This window comes from Tursiops truncatus, chromosome 21 (assembly GCF_011762595.2).
Source record: "Tursiops truncatus isolate mTurTru1 chromosome 21, mTurTru1.mat.Y, whole genome shotgun sequence".
NCBI classification, from domain to species: Eukaryota; Metazoa; Chordata; class Mammalia; order Artiodactyla; family Delphinidae; genus Tursiops; species Tursiops truncatus.
In genome coordinates, this window is record NC_047054.1 from 11,160,327 (window position 1) to 11,176,876 (window position 16,550).

Genomic DNA, 16,550 nt, shown 5'->3' on the forward strand with positions numbered 1-16,550 from the left:
TCACACCCTGGGCCCTTTCTTGGATTTCTCTTCAGACCCTCCATTGCCTGAGGTGAGAAATTTGCCCTGTGTTGACTCGTTTCCTTCGAAGAGAGACCGAAGATGCCATACCGGCTGTTTGTGCTGGTTTTGCTTAGATCAGTAAACGAAACCTTAAGAACGTCACCTCTCCAGATAGCGTCTTGCTTCCTGTCACTTGGGTGACATCAAGAGTACAGTTGCTTACATCAACGAAAACCGCAAAGCAACCGACACAAAGGAAATGTGGAACATGCGTCCTCCAACCTTCCACAGACGGGCAACAGCACGTTTGTTAACTCACTAAAGGCACCGAGTACTAAAGATTAAAAACTAACAATGTTTTTTGGAGAATATTTTATATTACATGCTTTAAACCTCACTTCTTTCCAACATTTTAAGGAATGATAAAATCCATACTATGACAGATGCCAAGACAATCCAAACCCTTCAATGGAACAAGTGGACATGCGTCTGAGCTGCCCTCACCTTAGAATCCCACGTCCTGCAGCGGGCTCAAGTCGCCAGAGCCTCAGTGTGTTTTGATTAGTAAGATTAATTCTGAATAGAATTACATTTTTTTTTTTTTTTTGGCGGTACGCAGGCCTCTCACTGCTGTGGCCTCTCCTGTTGCGGAGTACAGGCTCCGGACGCGTAGGCTCAGCGGCCATGGCTCACGGGCCCAGCCGCTCCGCGGCACGTGGGACCTTCCCGGACCGGGGCACGAACCCGTGTCCCCTGCATCGGCAGGCGGACTCTCAACCACTGCGCCACCAGGGAAGCCCAGAATTACATTTGAAAAATATTTAATTAGTTTCCTTTCACCTCAAGAAGAAAATACAAGGGAACCGAAGAGTTTAGGGGAAGAAACGTAATGTGTCACTTTTTATTTTTAGGAGGGGCAGGCTGTGTGTGGAAGTTGACGTGTGAACAGACCGCGGGTAGGAAGGCTCAGGGCGCCTGGTTCCCAGGTCCCCGCGGGCTGGGAGTCTACGCAATGCTGCGGCTTCACAGACGACCTGCGGGGGGAGGAGGGGCTGCGACATCAGCTACTGTCCCATCTGGTCATTACATTACAAAAATGTAATGGATTTTTTCAAATTCTGAAGTTGAAGTAAAACTGAAATCCTGGTAATCAGCCTGGTGAATGTGCGGACCCCCCGGGGTTACAGCCGTGACCAGCCTCCAGCCACCCGTTACCAGTTTCTTCACTGTCCATCTCTCTCTTTCTGCTGGCTTCTGCCCAGAAGGACTCAAACCAGTTCTTGTCCTTTCGGCTCACAAAAACGCCCCCCTGCTGCTCTAACGCGGCCTCACCTTCGGGGACTGGACGTGTGTGCGGGGACCGTGCAGTGAACACGCCTCTCCCCCTCCCTCCCAGCAGGGTCACCCACAGCCGACGACCTCGACGCCGCTGGCTCTTCCAGCTTCCCACTGCGCCCCGGCTACACTTCCTCGTCCCCTCCGCTCACCCCGCATCTCAGGGCTCCTCTCCCCTTCCTCACCCACGTCCTATCTAAGAACGTCTCAGCTCCAGTCCACGTCCTGATGCTGACGGATTTTCCCAAAGCAGCTCCAGCCCAGACCCTGCACGAGGACGGCCGAGGCCACCCGGACGCAATGGTCCAGACGCACAGCCTCGGAACCAGGACTAGGAGGTCAGCCCTCACGCCCCTGCCCTCTCCTGGCGTGCTGCCCACATGTGAGGGCCACTCGGTCCTCCCGTCTGCTCAGCAGGACCCAGGGGTCAGCCTGGACCACCCCCTTCTGTATCCGCGTCCAGGTAACTGTCAGCACTGCTGATCCCGCCGCCAACACCCCCTTCCCGTGGCTGCGGCTCCCCCGCTCTGCTCCCCGCCCGCCCCCCAGGCCACCGTGTCCCTGGGTTCCTGGCAGAGTCTTTGGAGGGTCTCTCCGGGTCCTGTCCTCCGTCTGCACCTCTAACCCATCCTCTGTGCCACAGCCCTAGGGAGCTTCTGGAGATGCAAACCCCAGCCAAGGACGCCCAGCAGAGAACAGCCCTGGGAGCTTCCCGCTGCCTTTGAGACTCCAAACTCCCACCACGGTTCACGACAGTCTGCGAGCTGACCCCCACCCTCGCGCCCGTGTCCTCTCTCACAGCTCTCACACGGCACCCCAGGCGCGAGAACCTCCTTCCGACACGCGTCCTGCCGTCCACGCCGCATCCAGGGCCTGAACAGCTACGCCAGCCCGGAGCCCGGACCTCGCGGACGCCCAGCGAACATCTGCCGCATTAACCAGCACGTCACGCCCCGCATGCTGGGGTTATAACCCTGTTCTAGAACAAGGCATGAAGTAACTGTGAACATGGGAAACGCCTCCATTTCCCACTGCCTTTCCTGGGAAGCCGTTCACCGAAGAATCGTAACTAAATTCTGAAAACCAAAGGCACGGCCCTCAGAGATGCACCTACCACAGAGAGTGTGGGTAAGCACGTCCACCTTCTCCCATAGGATCCTGAGCTGGTTAACACTGAAGCACAAATGTGAGCGATTTTAATAATTTATACCTACACTGGTCACACCTAAAAGAGCAGACATTTCTAATGTTCAGTGATAATCTTTAGAATTCCCAAAGGAAAACGAACATACATTTGTTGGGGGACAGTCACAATATCCATTTTAAAACTTGTCACTACTCTTGTGGGCATTTTAATAAATATTTCAGCTAAATAAGATAACTGAAAGATTAGATTGTCATTAAATGTTAAGTTATATATAAATAAAGTTTATATATAACATAACATTTCACTTGAATAAGAAGTTTGAGTTATTATGGAAATAACTTAAGTGTCCATCGATGGATGAAGAGATAAAGAAGATACAGTATATATATTACATATCGTATATAATACACACACACACACACACACACACACACACACACACACACACACACACACACACACTGGAATACTATTCAGCCATGAAAAAGAAAGAAATCTTGCCACCGTGACAACATGGATGGACCTTGAGGGTATTATGCTAAGTGAAATAAGTCAGACACAGAAAGACAAATGCTGCATAGTATCGCTTATATTCAAAACAAAAACAAAAAATAAGTCAAATTCATAGAAATGGAGAGTAGCAAAGTGGTGGCTGGGGCTGGGGCTGGGGAGACAGCTGGTAAAAGGGCACAGACTCTCAGCGCTAAGTGGGTAAGACCTGAGGACCTGATCTGAACAGGTGATAACACTGCATTGTATCACTGACATTTGCGAAGAGAGTCTAACTTAAATGTCTCACCACCAACAAAAATGGATAAATATGTGAGATGGTAGGTGTGTTAATTAACTATAATAGTGGGGATTCCTTTACAGCACGTACCTCTACCAAATCACTGTGACACACACATATATCTCACAATTTTATGTCACTTATTCCTTAACAAAGCTGAAGTTAACAGAGAAGAAATCTGCGTCAGATCAAATATTTTATAGATGTTTAATTTCACTTTTCAATGTTTTTGATTCAAGATGACAAAATAAATAGGTAAACAGTAACAGAACTTCTTGTGGTCTTCTGCCATTGTTGGGAATTTTTTCAGTTTCCAGATATGGAGATGAATGCAGTGACAAATTAAGAAAACTGTCTTACTGTAAGTGACCTGCAAAGAAAAGAAAAACACTGTTAGAAAATTCGCGGCACAGCCGGTGGTTCAGATCACAGGGTGAGGGGGTCCGGGCATCACACACCGCGAGATGTATCCGAGGAGACGTGCTTCATCGTCTGAAAAACCAAACCTGGAACCAACCATTCAGCGAAGATCAACGATTTGCCGTTTACAGTGACCTGAAGTCACTGTGGGCTGTCAGAGGAGAGATGTGCACGACACCTGGTGCGGGGAACAAGACGGTCTGCCCGTAACTGCAGAAGGGCCGGCACCGAGGAGAATGATGCCTGCCAGTGTGGCCAGAGCACCTCGGGCTCCCGGGCTCTTCCTCGGCAGGACGGCTCGGTGATCCGCGGTCTCTGGAGCCCTTGGAGACCGCAGGTCCAGGACTACGTGCGCGCCGACGGTACGAGGTGGCGGCCAAGCGCACGGGCGGCCTCCCCCCACCCCCGAGGCGCGCGCACGCGGTGGTCTCCTCGCCCTTGTCACCTGACATCTGGTCCAGAGGGAGCGTCTGCTGTGCTTTCAGCACCCACGGCTGTCTACGAGCTCCCCAGAACCTCCCATTCTGTCTCTTACTTTGTATTTGTCTTTCTCGCGGGGGCTCCAGCCAGGCCCACGATGCTCACGGCTAGGAAGGCCCCGGGGCTGACAGGCGTTGAGGGCTCACTGTCCCCACTGTGCGTCCTCAGGACAGCCCCACACACCTGCCTGGTCCTGCCCTGATCCCGCTGTGCTGCCACTTCTCCCGCATAATGTAAAGTGCACTGGCACGTGGCAGCCGCCAGGTGTGGCTCTGAGCCTTGGCGGTGGGAGAGGTGGAGGCACACAAAGTAGGACCTGCATGTGGGAGAGGGTCTCCTCCCATCACCCCGGGCCCCGGGGGCCGGAACTCCTCCCGTCACCCCTGCGCCCCGCGGGCCGGAACTCTGCACACTTGCTCCCGGCCCTTCCCTGACTCACCAATCGCTTAAATCAAAAACGCTTTCTTTAACTACGGTGCCAGCTCTGTCTCTATTACTGTACTTATTTATATCACATTAGGATTATTTTCTAGATATCCCTTTCTAACCAGAAAATGAGCTGCTTTGAAAGGACCATATGTTTAGAGTCTCTGCCATCCCAGTGCCTGGCACAAGGGAAGTTTAGAGCGTGATGTGTTGAACAGACAGGAGACAGAGGTGAGAGCGTGCAAAACAGCCTCAGACATGGGTCCTCTGCTGTTATAGCCGCACGAGGCTACGCAGAGCCTGGGAATCGCGATGGGACCCCGGGAAACTGACACCAAGGAGGGTCGCTCTTCTGAAAGTGGCTGAGGCTGTAATCTGAGAACGTTCTAGGAGAAGCCAAACAACACGAGGGCAAACGTTCTGACCAAGATGGGGTTTTCCCTGGAGACGGAGCCCACACGCATCAATATGCCACCCAGGTCCTTTTCCAGTTGAGGTGACTGTGTGTGTGCATGTGTGTACGACGTATGCACACACACACACATGGTCAGACATGTTCAGACACATATATGCATAGATATGCACACATGTACATATCCATATATATTGATTCCTCCTCTTCCTGTGTATGTATATGTACGTGTGCATACACGTGTGTGTGTGTGTGTGTGTGTGCATACACGGACAGAGAGAGAGAGAGAGAGAGAGAGAGGAACCACTACATATCTGGAAAGAAGCAAAACCCTATAAAACGTAAGGCCCTACATCACACACGTAGTCAATTCAAACAATCTGTCCCGTCACCCCAGACTGTCCTTCCAGGATTCTGTTCCCAGCTGCTCCCTTATGACAAGGACTAAAGCATCAGGTCGGGCACCAGGGTCGCTCTTTGCTCTGGAAACTCCAGAGATCTCCAGCCTCAGCCCTGAAACGTAACTTCGTGAGGCTCTTCTTCTCACACAGGCAAGTCCTGCTTCTGAAAAATGCACGGTGACCCTTACCCATCCTGAACGACACTCTGTGAACTCTATAAGCAAAGGGAACAAACCCGCGTCACTGTCACCGCCCCCCAATCCAGGTACAAAAGGACACGTTACCTTCTTGTAACTTTACTTCCGTCTCAAACCCACCAGGCCCGCAAGAGACAGGGATTCTGTTTGGCAGGGTCCCCACATCAGGCTGGGCGTGGAGCCAGCGAGAGCAGGGCCCCAGGCCGCCGTCCCCACGGAGAAGTTCCAGCGTCTCCACGAGGGGCCCGCTCAACTCGGAGCTCGAGCCAGAAGGAGCCCTCCTGCCAAGGGCCTGGCTGTGCCCTTGCTGCCCTCCCCTGTGGCACCGTGGCGGGGACAGATGAAAAATGCAGCATCACCCCCGTTTATAATAAAGAGCAGCTGGGACTTTGCAGAGCATCTGGACAGCAAACTCCTCACAAAACTATATTTAAAATTTGAGCACTTGCAGATAGAAACACTACAGACTCTCTGAAAACAGCAATAAAGACAGACGTTGAAATGGAAACGCCACATCTCACTGCAAAATCATGAGAGGACACCTTATGGGGTATGCACATCGAGACAGCAGAACTGGGCTAATACGAGGGGAAAAGGAGCTGACGTGGAACCAGGGCTGCAAACAATGTCTTAGCCACACTTCGAATGTTCCCGGCCAGGTCCTTAAGTAGAGAAGACCTTGAACCCGCCCGTTTATTTATTGACTGTTTGTTACAATAAAACACACAGGCATCTTGCAACCACACATACGAAAATACTTCTCCTTTTAGAGTTTGTGTTCAGTCGTTTTCAATACATGATTTTTGGGGGTCTAAGACTTCTGTAAGTTACTGCAGAGGAAAAAGTGTTCCCAGCCTGAACTGATCCCACTGGGGTTACAACCAGAGTTCAGGGCACGTGGGGAAGTAACATCTTTTACCAATTCTCCTTAGTAAATGAGACTCTGTCCTGTATCTTAAAATATACTGATCTTCCTAAAAGTGAATCGGACAATTTTTTTTTAAAGAAGCATCCAGAATTTAAAAGAATTCTTTATCTGGTCCTTTGAGAAAATTAATGCCCAGATGTAATCGCAGACACCCTGATAACACCTGATCGGAGATTCTCCACCCCTTTGTCCCTGGGGATCTAGACAAAACAGAATATTTTTATTAGCAAAAGTGTGTCCTTTGCACATTTGGAAACCAGCGTCTTGCTGATTCCTGGGAAGGGAAGTTCATGGCCTCAACCTCAGTGTCAGCGTCACCATGTGTTGCACAGCGGGCCTTCTGTGCAGCTGCAGTGTTCTGTCTACATAGACACGTGTGCACGGTCAACGCCCTCCATGCAATCGGTGCGAGCACATTCACACGACAGTCTCTAAATCCTGATCAAGGGTGTTTACGTTGGTCGCTGCTTCTCAAGGTCACTGTCCCGGGGGGACGGGCGGCACCTCCTGAGTGCCTTTCACCCCCCGGGAGCAGCATCTGTGTGTTGCCCAGACTCTGCTCTGCACCTCTCAGTCAGAGGCAGCCCACTCATTGCCACAAACACTCTGCCCCACTCACCCCCCGTGTGTGTGTCCACAGCTCCTCCACGTGGACAGTCTACAATGGTCTCAGGGCCCTCCTCTGAAACCGGCAGTGACATCGAGCAAGGGGACGCTCCCCAGAGGCAGTGGTGACAAGATGGGAAGCACAGAGACCTCGTCACGGAGAGAAGAAGGAAAGAGCCCACCCCCCTCCTCACACCAACAGCCGTGCGTGGCCCTGACCGACCCCGCGCTGGCCAGGCACTTACAGACGGACGGACGGACGGACCAGAGAATCCTGCGCAAGAAGACACTGGCTCCCTGACCTTTTCTGCAGGGAAATAAACTCAGTAAAATCGTTTGACCCTAAGCCCTTCCGGGTCTTTAGCTGGGTTATCAATTTAGCCAATTATTTTGACTCCGTAACTCTTTTTACACATCGATGGATGGTTTTTCCAGGCCTCTGATGGCCTCCACAGGTTTCCGCCCGCCCGTATTTGTTGGTCTGTAATTAGAGGAAATCACTCCAATAACTGGTCCACAGATGTTAGCTGAGCTCAGCAAGGCTGATCCACCACTGCCAATAACGGGGCGTCTCTGCTGAAAGCCAAACAAGAGAAATGCCACAGGCCACCCCAATCATGTCTGTGTGTCTCACAGAGCATCTCCGTCACCAAGAAATGAAATGGGTCATCTCAACTGTGCTTCCGTGAACGTTTCCAAAACATATCGTAATTTCATGGCTGGCAGCTTCTGAACTTGACATGCTGGAAAATGAGAAAACCCCATCAGGAGCCTGCTAATGTCGAGGGTAACCACATCTTAATATTTAAGATGTTGCCTTCGTTGGAACTATTTATTTCTGGAGTATATTAATACTGAAATTAGTATTGATTGCTCTGTAAACACATGACCATCACAGGAGCAAACTTCTAGGACAAGCCAGTGCTTTGGTTTTCCACCCGAGCTCTGACACCTACTCACAAGGTAACTTTGGGCGTCACCGGCCATCTCTTCCTTTCAGCTTCTTCATCTAGGAAATGTGTGTAGGGACACCTCGTCCCAGTGGGAGAGTGACTAACCACTCCGCCTGCTCTCGGGCCTCGGGGAGAAGCCTGGTGATACGGGGTGAAGCAGGATGGACCGCAGCCCATGCTGAGCCAAACAGACGCCCCCTTTTAGAAACTTCCAATCCGCAGAGAGATTCTGTTCACTTCTGGAGTGTAGACACACATGCGAACCCAGAGCTGGAAGGCAGTGTGGTCCTCAGGCCTCGGGTTCTGGAAGGACTCGCCCAACATCGAGACAACCAGCTTCTCGTCTTCCTAAAGACAGGCTGGGCGGGTTTGGGGCCCTTTAAACCCGATGATCCCTGAGACCCGTGACCAGATGTCCTGTGTGATCAGCACAGTCTCTGATCACATGGTTACCAGCATCCCTTTCACTCTCAAACATGCTCTGATGTAGCTAATAAATTATATGGTCATGATCCCTAAGGCCTCATCCCCTTCTTAGATTCAGTGTAAAATCGAGCGAGAGAACGTGTATGTGAGGTTTCTGAAAACTTAGGCTGTAATGTGTAAGCTCTTACTAATTAGGGCAAGTAGCAGAGGGTTTTACTTAGAGTAAGAAATCAGCAAACACTTGTGGAAGGACAGAAATCTGTCTTCAAGCCAGCAAGGGCTTCAGGACGGTCTGAGGACAGCAGCGACGGGCACACGCGTCTGAGGACAGCAGCGACGGGCACACGCGTCTGAGGACAGCAGCGACGGGCACACGCGTCTGAGGACAGCAGCGACGGGCACACGCGTCTGAGGACAGCAGCGACGGGCACACGCGTCTGAGGACAGCAGCGACGGGCACACGCGTCTGAGGACAGCAGCGACGGGCACACGCGTCTGAGGACAGCAGCGACGGGCACACGCGTCTGAGGACAGCAGCGACGGGCACACGCGTCTGAGGACAGCAGCGACGGGCACACGCGTCTGAGGACAGCAGCGACGGGCACACGCGTCTGAGGACAGCAGCGACGGGCACACGCGTCTGAGGACAGCAGCGACGGGCACACGCGTCCTGTCAGGTTGACAATAAGCACGGGCCACCCCCGAGGGACCTCACTACCTCACGGCCACGTTGGTTCCCCTGGAACTCAAAAATCCTTCAGAAACAGGATGGCCTCCTTGTATTTCAAAAGCAAATAAGTAAACAGCTTGTGAGACAATCGACAGGAGCAGCTCCACTCTATGCAAACACTCCAATGATCTTATGATTTATCTTACTTCAAAATTATGCATCTGCTTCCTAGAAAGTGTTCTGTAGCCATCAGATATTAATATATGTGTCTGCCTCCTGGTGTACCTCTTATTGGATGACAATTAATTAATTAATTAATTCTCTTGCACTGCAGGGGACGGGGCCTTTGTCTCTCCCCGCTGCCTTCACAGCCCCGGCTACCCTGGAGGGGTGGGTGGTACCCTTGCTTTCTTTCCGTCTTGCCTCCCATGAGAATCAGCGGCTGCGCCCTCCGTCCAAGGCGTCACGGTGTATCTCACCCTGGGCCAAAGGCAGAGCCGCCAGCCCTGCATCTGCCCCTCACTGGGAAGCAGCAGCACGGCAGAGCAGCTCACGGTGAAAGAATATGACAAAAACATCAGCTCCACTCATCTCTATAAACAGAATCACACCAACGCAAAGTCCGTACAACAGGTGTAGAATCCAAAGGAGGAGAAGCCACCGTCCCACAAAGTTACTAAATTCTGACATCAATAACTCACCTTCCAACCCAGAAATGGTTTCCACCACTAGATGAGGCAGCAAACTCTTCTCGGTCCCCGTCCACAGAGGGGAGAATGTTATACTCAAGGCACAGAGAGACAGAATTCTCTTTTACATAAGATTCTTGGTGAGATCTTACTTTGTGGAATTATCGCAGTGGAGCTGCTCTGGTCCAGGCACTTCTCAGCTTGGTGCAATTATCTCAAGATGGGAAACCATGATGGAGAGAGATGTCTGAGCTCCAAACAGCAAGGCATGTGAGAGCTGTGTACGAGCCACCTGTGTGCACGCGTGAAAAGGCAACATGTGATATGGCCCATTTCCCAGGTATGAAAAAGCTGTTCAAATTCGCCATGAAAGAATAACGCTTATATGGTAGCAAGCAACTAAGGCAATCATGATGGCGTGTGACATGCACTTAGATGGTCTCCAAAGACGTGTGAATGGGACTGACCTTCTCCGCTGCCCGACGAGGTGAGAGTGGGCGGGGCCAGCTCCCTGGAAGCGTGTCCGCCTCAGCTGCTGAGCCCAGGACTGTCTTCAGTAACAACTGCTTCCGCCGCATCTGCTCTTCATTGCACTTGTCAGATTCAAGGGTTTGGAAAGTAAGTCGCACAAAATAAGGCACCAAACAATTCTTTAACAGACGAGAAGTCAAAGTCCGAAACAGCAATGACGTTTGAGTTGAAGCAACAGTTGAAATGGGTTTCCTTTGAATTGACAAAATATTTCTGAGGAAGAATAAGATCTAGAATAAAGTAGCCAATGAACGTGAAAATTATGAAGCTCGTTTAAATATCACACGTTACTAAGTTAAGGAGTCTTCAGTTTGGGATGAATTAACTTTAATTTCTGCCAAGAGGAATGTGTGCTTACAGCCCGACGTATGCAGGGTGGGGCATGGGGGGAGCCCTTGCTCTCTGGGACGGCTGGTCGACCTCCACAGGGGCCTGGCTGGATCTGACAGCAAAGGCAACTCACAGAGCGGCCAAGAGCTGGCGAGCTAACTGAGAAGATATTCAATGTGGTTTGTTTGCAGGAGGACTTCCTGACTTAATGCAAAACAGAACCGCAGGAAACTACCCTGTGATCAAATCAACGCCTCACGCTTCTTCCTCTGCAGCTCAGATACCAACACACTGACCGTCAACCTAGGTCAGCAAAAGACGAAAGCCATCACTGCGGGAAAGTCTGAACCGGAGCATTCACCTGACCAGAGCAAAGCATGATGAGGATGGAGGGGCAGTCAGGGCAGGGGTCGTGAACGTCTCCTACAAGGGCCGGAGGGGACGTATTTTAGCCGCTGAGGGTAGTATTCTCTGTCTGCCCGTCTCGGTAGTGGGAGAGCGGCCACAGCAACACAGGACAGTGGGAGTGGCGGCGTTCCAATAACACTTTCTTTACAAAAACGGGCAGTCGGATGCGGGCTATGGTTCGCCAGTCCTTAGCCAAAGCTGACCGAGGTCTGGACGCAGGTGAACCTGCCGGTGTGGAGAGGACCCAGGAGAAGGGGTCCACCTTGCAGAGCCGGCCCGGTCCCTACCGCCTGCTCCCAGGGCCTCCAGGGATGCCCTGCACCAGCCCTGGCATCTGCAGGCCCCAGGAAACACAGGCAGCAAGGCAACAGCCCCACCTGTCCGTTTTCTAGGCAAGGACGGGCTGGCACTGCCTACCTCGGAGCCGCTCCGTGAGGGGTGCTGGGGCTGCAGGGGACCTCCCACCCCTACCTGCTCAGCCCCCTCCTGGTGCTTCCGCCTTCTCCGAAAGCCCTGCGCCTCCCTCAGGTATTAATTCCAAACTTCCCTCGAGACTCAGGGCCAGCACCACCTGCCGTGATCACACACTGAGCGCTCCCCGCCCCGAACCCCGCGGAACCGTGGTGGTCTCGACTGTGCCAACCAGCACACTGAGTCTCTACTCTCTTTCCCCTGTTCTTTATTCTGTTCATCTGTTTCTTCTCATCAATTTATAAGAGGCTAAAAAGGCTCTATGATATTCTGCTTGGGGGCCAGGACACAGTTGGTGTTTAACAAACACCAACACTTGCTCTTCACGGCAAGTCTTCACCGCAGACACAAGCCCTATGCGGACAGGACCACGGAGACCTAGAAACAGCCGCCGTGAGCGCCGGCCGGGATGCATTTGTCTCGGGCACTTTCTATCACAAAGATGGTAGCAGATTTTAAAACAGGTTTCCAAGAGTGTTTTCTGCATTATCTTTCTCAATTCCAGAGGTGGGGGGGGACCCTAAGAAGAAAGCGGGGAGGGGGGCAAGCTGGTGGGAGAGGGAGGTGCCCAGGAGCCGTCTAAGGGGCCCTGAGGATGGAATTGGAGGGGAAACTCCCCCGGGGGGACCACACAGCCGACAGGGCGCTGGACTGGACCCGGCCACCCTGAGGGACAGAGCGGTGACCCCTCCTCGGACGGCGGCATCGGGAGAGCTGGTCTCTGTGGGCGGAGCCTGCAGAGCAGCCCGAGGTCACCTCTTCCCCTGAAGCCGCACTTGTGGACACAAGCCCCACAGGAGCTGACCTCGCGATCAGAACGTGCTCACATGTCCATCCGCACACGTCCGGGAAGAGTTACAGGCAGATCCACACCCAGAGAACCAGAAGACCCCCGGCTAAGGACACCGGCCCCAAGCCGTGCCCTCCACACCCATCCCCCAGAGGTCTCCCACCCCAGGCTCATCGAGGGTCCTGTCCGACAGCCTCCGAGGGCAAGGACACACTGAGCTTTCTGTTTAGATTTCTGAGGTGTTGCTGAGGTCTAACTGAGGGCTCTTAAAAGCAAAACGTCCCCAAAACCCTCTGGAACTACTTTCTGAAGGAGGAAAACAAGCATCGTTCCCGGAAATTGTGGAGAAATTCTTCCAAGGCCCCTCGGTCACCCTGAGGCGGTGCCTCCTGGCAAAGTCGCATCCTCTCACCGGTCCTTCTTTAAGTCCCACTAAGGCTCCATCTGTATCACCCTCGGCAGAGCCGGAGCTGCAGAGTCCAGAGGACAGCCCCACGGCTGACCCTTCAAACGCTGTGTGTGTCTGTACACATACTCAGACAGCTGGGGACCAACCGATGAAGGCGTGTCTTTAAAATAATAGTTTGGTGAATATGAATAAGTCTTTAGCTCATCGACAGCAACAGCAAGGAAGGGATAACACTCTTTTTAATTTAAAGCAGCACCTGGAAACTCTATCAAAAGCCAATCATGCTCTTATTCTTGAGATGCAAAAATGCAAGCACCTCCCTGGCTTACTGGTGAAAACCTGACATCAAGTATGATCTCCCATAAAGCTATTTGGAAAAGATAAATGGGCCTTTGCTGTTGACTACTGCTCCGGTTTAGATGGTAATCTCCAAAATTATAATCTCTGCTTTCCTCTGCAGAGTGCCCTGGTCACGGACGCAAAGCCTAGACTCTTCCAGACAAGCGACTCGAGGCCCAGGTTGCAGGTGGAATGGAGGGTGAATCTCTGGTTCTTTAAAAGGCAAGTGCCCAGCAGAGCAGAAGGGCACATTTGGGCTAAGTCTGGGTCACGGGCTCTGCTTCCCGCCGACATGGGGTAGGACCATCCCCCCGCCATCCCTCTCCTCCACTTCCATTTCAGCTGGAAAAAATCCAGTGTGTAAAGCTAACATCCTCACTTTAATTTTAAAAGTTCCACTTCATCATCCACCCTCGCAGAAAATGTCAGAGCATCAGTAAGGTCTGTTCCAGGTGTTAACCCTGAATGACAATCGAATAGAGCCTCCTTCAAAAAATCGAGTTTGTTCCTCAGGTCAAACCAACCGTCATTAAAAGAAGAGCCACTGGGGTTGATTACACGGGCACCTCCCCAAAGTCTACGAAATTTTCTAATAAAATGGGAACTGGCATCTCTTGACATACGTTCTGAGCGGAGCTTAATTGACAGGAAGTGAGTCTATTTTGTTGCAGGAGGGGGAGGGGTGAAAGGCAGCAGGCGAAACAGAACAGCAACGTCAGTGAATCTGGGGACCGAGACTTATGAGGAGACCCCCCCAAAAGAGAACAGAGAGGCTTGAGCGACAGGATATTTTATAAAGGAAGCCGTTGGACCAAAACAAAGAAGAGGGTCCCCCGACGCTGGGCATTCCATCAGGGGTCCCCCAACCGTGCCGATGACACACAGCACATAAAACTCCCATAAACGTAAAGGAAGGCACGTGACACAGGCTTCCCCCACCCACAGCCCCGAGGGTCTCTGGGGGGCTGGCTGGGCGAGGACAGTGAGGAAACGTCGGGACAGGCCAGGAGCTCCGGGCACCTGCCCTCGGGCACCCACGGGCTCTGGTCTCTGCCACATCCTGCCCCTCTTGGCCCCTGTCCAGGTTGAGAACCGGTGCTGGGGGCTGGCGGCCCCCCACGTCAGCACCAGCGTCCTTGCACAGGAGGAGGGGGCCAGGGGAGCCCGTGCCCACCCCGGCAGTCCTCGAAGGCTGGCCGGGCGCGGCCTGACCCTGACCGCGGGGCAGGGGAGGCCGTGCAGGGCGGCAGACCGTCAAGCATCACCGGCCCCCCTCTGAGTGTGGACGGCTGCCCACTGACCCATCGAGGCACCGCCTGGCTACACAGGACAGCCTTTGCCACCGGAGGACTCGGACACTTCAGCCTCGTAGGGCTTAAAATCATGTCTTTAGTGTGCTCAATTGTTGCCTATGCGGGAACAGCCGTCTGAAATTACAGGGAATCAGTAAGAAAATACGGTTTTATATGCAAACATTCACTTTGTTCCCATTTCAAGAACACACTTAATTCCTTTAAAAAGCTAAATCACATCTTACTAGAATATGACCAGGATTCTGTTAAAATCATACGATGCAACTGGTGTCAGTTCTCACATTAATAGATGCTAGTTGTAAAATCAGTGAGTGTCAAAGAAAGCTGAAATAGTTTAACGTCTTCATAGAAACTAACTGCAATCAAATTTTTAAACGACCTTTTTAAGTGATATTTTTGTTCTAAGTGATCACTGCTGACATTTACCTCTTTATCAAAATCTTGACCCTGAATTTCTTAAATGCTTCCTAATTTCAAAAATAAATATGTCCAGAGGCAAGACAGATCAGTACCCTGCTTCACTAATCAATCTGGATGACAAATACATAGAAACGTACTCGAGCCTGGAGAGTCCTGTGACTTTCAACTAATAACCTGAAAGCACAGATTCTCAGCCTCTCTAATCCGTAACAGTAAAAGAACACATCAGCTCCCAAATGGAGAGAGATAACACTTCTTCAAAAGCCAAGCACCAAAGAATAGGTATTACCCTCCCCTATTACGGCACATTTTGTCTTTTAAAATGCCTTTGCTATAGTATCGGAGAAACATTACTTTTCGTGTTATTGGGCTCGAAATTAAGCCAAACCGCTGTTCCTAAAATCACAGTTCTAGTTGAGACAAAGGACACTTTTTTGCCCCAGGACCGAATCAGTTGCCTCACTGCTGGTCCCCACACGGCGGAGGTGGAGCCGGCCAGCTCTCAGGGTGCCTGCTGCCGCAAACCCCAAAACACCCGTGGAGAACATGACCGGCCCCTGCACCTTTACGGGGATCCCCAGCACCTGGGGCCACCTGACCGCACGGCTCTGGGCCCTTAGGCCCAGCAGCAAATGAAGGAAACGTTTTCCTTCTAAGGTGAAATCAGGTCTCGGGACTCAGTCTGTGACTAAGGTGGTCACGATCCAACAATACGAAAAGGCAGCAGGAAGGGCCATCCTTGCTCTTCACCCTCCCATCCCTGCCTCGGTGGCCGTAAAGCGACAGGTATCCGGTCAGGCAAGACGTGGCACCGGGCCCTCCTGCCGATGCCCCCAGGGAATCCCAGTAGCAGAGGAGGTAGTGAAGCGGGAATGTGAGTGCCGACGATGGAGCAGGTCCTGAGACGCGTGATGTCCACGGGAAACAGACGGTATAAAGGCACAAGCCTTTCAGAAATGCAGCATCCCATGATCAGTTTTGCCCCAACTTCTCTGCGATCTCCACTGCTCTCCATTAAAACCTAAGTCCTAATCATGCCGGCTGTCAGACATCTGAAGCACGCCCCCAGAAAATCCTACCTGGGACACCAAATTCCAAGAGGGACACGTGGTAAGAGTGTGAGCACAGAGACTGTCACAGCCGCGGGGTCTGCTGTCCCGACCACGTGAGGACGCTCTGGCCAGATGGGAGAGGGTCCGGGCATCAGACGCCTGAAGGGCTGCCCTACAGAAGGGGCACTGGGTTTCCGGACCTTCTCTGAAGCTGCGACCCTCTGAGCGGGAAGCACAGGGAAGCAGGTCACTCCACCCCGGGCAGGGCGACAACCGTGCCCTCATGAGCGCACGCTAATGCCCCTTAGGAAGCAGCAGAAAGGACGCCGACTGGGCGTCAGCCGCTTTCAACCAGTGTGCTCTGAACTCCCTGCAGGCGTGCCGGTGAGGCTGTCTCAGGGTTGGATCGTGAAACGGTTACAGACCCATGAGAGGCACGGGGGGGACAGAGCGCCCGGTGTGTGCCCCCGGAGGCTGCCCCCGCACCCCCGCCTGTCCAGCCGGGGCGGGCCCAGACCAGGGAACCGACCTTGCCCGTGGCAAATGGCTGGTCCTGCACAGCGTCCCGCGGGAAGAGCTGCGTAGGCCTCACCGTGACCAGGAC

The 16,550-nt window shown here is 52.5% G+C and overlaps 1 long non-coding RNA gene across 1 annotated transcript in view; it reads right to left on the bottom strand.

Annotated features, from left to right (window-relative positions):
- Positions 1 to 3,465: 3,465 nt before the first annotated feature.
- Positions 3,466 to 16,550, bottom strand: part of LOC117310020 (uncharacterized) — a 233,638-nt gene continuing 220,553 nt past the window's right edge. The window contains exon 4 of the long non-coding RNA XR_004524285.2: positions 3,466 to 3,645. This is a non-coding gene — a long non-coding RNA (uncharacterized lncRNA). The remainder of the gene's footprint in view (positions 3,646 to 16,550) is intronic.